Source organism: Humulus lupulus, chromosome 1 (genome assembly GCF_963169125.1).
Source record: "Humulus lupulus chromosome 1, drHumLupu1.1, whole genome shotgun sequence".
Taxonomy (NCBI): domain Eukaryota; kingdom Viridiplantae; phylum Streptophyta; class Magnoliopsida; order Rosales; family Cannabaceae; genus Humulus; species Humulus lupulus.
Genome location: NC_084793.1, coordinates 192,418,970 through 192,424,040, shown reverse-complemented (window position 1 = coordinate 192,424,040; position 5,071 = coordinate 192,418,970). Strand labels below are relative to the sequence as shown.

The 5,071-nt window shown below is 34.3% G+C and overlaps 1 long non-coding RNA gene across 1 annotated transcript; it reads left to right on the top strand.

The window, feature by feature from the left end:
- Window positions 1–292: 292 nt before the first annotated feature.
- LOC133824163 (uncharacterized) lies at window positions 293–1,043 on the top strand. The gene is made up of 2 exons (XR_009888489.1): window positions 293–411; window positions 800–1,043. It is a non-coding gene; the product is annotated as an uncharacterized LOC133824163 (long non-coding RNA).
- The last annotated feature ends 4,028 nt before the right edge of the window (window positions 1,044–5,071 follow it).

Here is a 5,071-nt window from a genome sequence, read left to right as displayed (position 1 = left end):
ATAGAGTTTGGGGTGAATTGGTGAGGTTGGAACTCGGGAAAATGCGAAGGAAAACCCAGAAATCTGGGTCTGCGATGGTGTGCCGCGGCATGGCTTTTGCTTGCCGCGGCCTAGGGGTCTCTGGAGGTGGGTGCCGCGGCACAAGGATTGTGGTGCCGCGGCACAAGGCAAATTTCAGGGAGTGATATTTTGCAATTTTTGACCTTTGCTCCGGGGGTTCGGGGGATGTCTCCGGGATGTTGTTCTAGGGTTTTGGAGGTTCCGAGAGTGTGGATTAGGTACTGGGAAGGTAGTCTTGGATTGGTTAATGACAAGGAATATTATATTTGTGTTTGATTAGGACTTTGGAGAAGCTCGGGATAGAGGACCGTGCTTGTGGCTACGTGATATCGGAAACCAGCGAATTGAAAGGTAAGAACACTGCACCCGAATGTATGATTGTGATGGGACTAAGTGCTCCCGAGAATTGTTTTGTGTCATCGTTGGTATTATGCCAAGGGACACGTGTAAGCGGTCTAAGAGTATCGTTCATGAATTTAGCGCATGGGACGTGAATTGGCCACTGGGAGCCAGAAACGAAAGGATAACAGAGGGAGCAGCTTATGAGCGCTAGCCCTGGTTATCATCTGTGCATTGTGTTATATGAGTTGAAATGCTCTGTATATGAAATACTTGACTATTGATATGCTTGAGTTTATGAGATGTTATAAGTGAGATTGACTTGACAGCTAAATGTGCATGCTCTATTATTGATATATGTTCTTGTTGGGCCTTGGCTCACGGGTGCTTCGTGGTGCAGGTAAGGGTAAGGGCAAGCTGGACCAGGCCTGAGGTGGAGAGCTCCGAGGTGAAATGTACATAGCCAGCCGTTCGATCACCACGGTCGAGGAGTGTGTCAGGACGGAGATTACCTAACCACTCATTTTGCCTTAGTATGGCTGTTGATGTATATAGACTTTGTAACTTTTGTAAATGACTTTTAAACTGTCATTTTTGGGATCCCTTGTACATAAACAATGTTTAGTAATGAAAATGTATCTTTTGAGACCAAAACTCTTTTAACCTTAGTTCCTCTACTATTTGAGTAACACGCTTTTACTTTAAATACTTGATTAGCAAGTTTGGCACATTATAAACACACAGTGTAACGGTCTTGGCTATCCAGGGCGTTACAATTTTGTAGTTGGAACTTTGGTAAGAAAATCTAAAAATGAAAATGGTTTTCTTTTATGAATGTGATTATAGGGTTTCTAACAGATTGGAAGGCATTCACTTTGTGGAGATTTTAAAAAATTGATCTGCATAAGTTTGGTAACACTCTAACTTGCAATTTAATTCTTGGTATATATGTTATATCACTTTGTCGAACCACTGCTAAATTTTGAAGTATTGTATTGACTATTGTAGAGTTATTTTGTTGAAAATTTATGTATTTTTGTGACTATGATACCCAATTAGTTGTTGTGTTGCATTTGAGTTGTGTAAGGTTTATTCTGCCATATAAAGCTTGTATTGCCCTAAGATATTGCAAAAGTTCAACTTAAAAGCTCTGATTAAAAGTTCTGTTTTTCTCCCTTTTTTCTCTCTGTTTACACTGTTGATTTTGGTGATGATACTAATAATATTGAATCTATACCTATATGATCTTCAATAATAAGGAGTTTAAGTCATTCTTCTCATCCTCCACTCTTCTTTGTGATTGGTATTTGTGGCTGTAATCTAAGATGTTTATGGGAAGGTGTTTCTGTTTTTGTTTTTGTCTTTCACTACTTTTTAGAAGGAGCATTTTTCCTACTGCCTAGGTTCTAATACAAATGATGACTGTCATCTTTTTCTTTATACAACTTGCTTTATCAATAGAAAAATAATATTAAATCTATACTTATTCAGGGCTGAGGCAACTAAAGATGATAGATTTGGATCTTTAAGTAGGTCACAGTATGGTCTTGTTGACCTTGCAGCTACTTTATTCTATCGGGTAGTTATTTCTATTCATGTTATAAAAGTTGTGATTTATGTCAGATTTCCTGAGATAAAGATTCAGGTAAGAGGTATCTAATGTGATTTTACTTCTTAGGCTTGTGTTAACAGAGATAAGCCATCATCATCTGAGAAGCGGGTGAAGAGAGAGCATGCTCTTTCTGCTGGTTATAAGGTATTTGGTGATCTATCCTAGTACTAGCAGGCTATAAATTTATACATCCAGTTATCACTACAAAACTAAAACTAGATAATTGTTGTTGTAGACGGAAGAACTTGAGCAGGACTCGATGCACGAACTTTCTGAGTGCTCCATTGATGTACTTGCGAATATTGATCAGGTTTCCTCTGTTAAGGTACTGGGGTTTTGTATCATTTCGTTCAATTTTCTGTTTTGCTTTTCTTTGTGATTTTTTTTTCTTGTTTATATTAGAAATTATATCTTTTTTTCCTCATTAGATGAATGTCACATGTATGTATATATGCATTGCTGATTTGGGCCATCTCAAATTCCATGGATATGTAGAAGAAGATAATTGTGATCATAAATATTCTTACTTAGCTGCACAAGGACCTTCGAAAGTCCTTAGATTGTAATTGTTCATTTTTATTCATTTTGGTCATGTTTGGCAAGTAGTTTTGGATTGGATAAAAACTAATTTGAGACAAAGTTATAATTTTTTTTCTCAAGTTTCTCAATGAGATTAAACTATCCTATTGTAGTTGGATTAATTAGGTTTTCAGACTCACACTGATCTTGTTGTTCGGGCAAGACCAAATAATGCCTTCTCTCTTGTTTGCATAATATTCTATGAAGTTTTTTCTGATTCTCTTGATGTGATAATGTGTGCATAGAATCTGTTTGATTAAATTCCAGAATGACTTGTATTTTCTTTAACACATTGCTTCATCCTTCCTAGTAGTACACATTTCTGCTCTGTTAAGTCCAGACCTTATTTGATGCAATTGCTGTTTTTTTTTAATGTTACTTTTGAAGTCTGTTAAAATAGTTAAGATAAAAGTGTGTTGGCTTGGTGTGATTATGTGTAAATTTCCCTGTCAATTTACTTCAGGAACTTTCATATCTTATAAAAATTATCTATACATATGCATACACACTTTCAAAACTTGCAAGCCTACTGGTACACATTATGCATTTTGGCCACTTTACAGTAAGTTAAAGTCACTAATTCTTATTGCAGAGCTTGGTGATTTGTCACTTATTACAACTATTTTTTTCTAGTTTTGTTGATTAATGACTGTTTCATAGTTTCTTCTTTGGTTTTGTAAGAATTCTTGCTGAATTATGATTGATTTGGAATTTCCAATCAATGTGTTTTATGTTTGTTTCATGACTGTTCTTTGGGTGGCCATTATTTCTATCGCAATGGTGGTTTCATGCCATTTTATTGAATTATGATATTTTCCTGACAATGTCTTCTTCTTTTTAAATGTTTACAAGTAAAATGTGCTAGAATCATGTATGTTTCTTTTACTTATTATTATAATTTTTTTTTGCCTTTTTTATTTATTTGTTTGTTCTTTACTTGTGGTTTAATAATATAGACTTGTGCTCGGTTTTAATATCTCTATAGTTCATTCTAGTTAACTAGGAGAAGTGGTATTAGTGATGTGACTCCATGGATTTTGGTATTGTGAAGTAGAACAAGTCAATATTTACAGTAAGTTAAAGTCACTAATTCTTATTGCAGAGCTAAAACAATGACATTATTTTGGAACTTTATAGTCTGTTTAATAAAGTATGTAATTGTCTGTTCAGTGATCCTCCCCCCTAAAAAAAAAATAGAACTCTGAATGAATAAAGTCTGTCTAGTCAACTTATTTGGTTTAAGTGTGAAAGTGTATCTGTTAGTATTAATTTTTTTTATTTTTATCAATGCTTTATTTGTGCTATTTATTTTCTCTTATAGCTTGGTGGAGGTTACTATTTATACTCTGTTTGATTAGCTTAATGGTCCATTGATTGTGAAGAAAACATAAAAACTAAATTCTTCTTTTGCTAATTTTGGATATAGCATGCTCTCTTTTATGTTAGTAGACTTCCAAATCTTTGAAGTTAGAACCTTCTTTGTTTACTCTATGAAAGTAGGATATGATCTTCTGATCCAAACCAATAGTAATTCAATCGAGAAGTTAGTTGTACCAAACTAGTTTTTTAAGTTGTTGGTCTCGACAGAGTTGCTAATTAGTTGTGGTGCTTAAGTATAGATGACTGTTTGATCTTATATGTGTTCCTAGTTATGGTTGTGGTGGTGGTATTGTTTTTGTACCAGTGGCAGTAAGGAGTTATTTAAATATTTATAACTTGATTAGTGTGCATTAATATAATTAGGGGTGTGCATAACATGGTTCTCTTGTTTTGTTTTGATAAATGTTCCTTGCATATTAAACTACACATTGTGGAATGTGTCCAGTATATAATATAAAATATTCAAAAGCAGCTTGCTCAAGTGGTAGATTAAGTAAATCATGCTGTCTAGGTTATGGAATCTCATTAATTATAAATTAAAATTGTTACTATGTCAAAGGAATTAAAATACACATTGTGGAATGTGTGTTCAGTATATAATATAAAATATATGCTCAAGTGGCAGGTTAAGTGTGAGAAAGGGAGTAGTAATTTTGTTTCTTATGTGTATTGTTTAGGCTCCTCCAGTTTATCTACCAGAAAGGAACTTGCCTCCACCTCCTGCATATCTAATGAATAACCTGGTGACTGAAACCAATATGTATCAACACCATCCACCCCAGAAATTAATTGAAGAATATCCAGAACGACCTGGCCAACCCGAATATCCATTTCCTCTTTAATTCATTACTTCTTTAATATATTATTTTCTTTTTTAATTCATGCAGGTATGTTGTTGTTATATGTCCAATAGTATAATAGTATTGGCTATCATTTGGGTCATGTTTTTTTTCTTCTGAGTTCAGGCATAGTTGCTCAAAGTTTGAGATCTTTAGGTTTTGCTTAGACTAACCACTATCATCAATAATTAGTTCTAGTAAAGAGTGTACTGATCAAAGAAAAGAATTAATCATAATATTGAAACATACATAACATATAAAA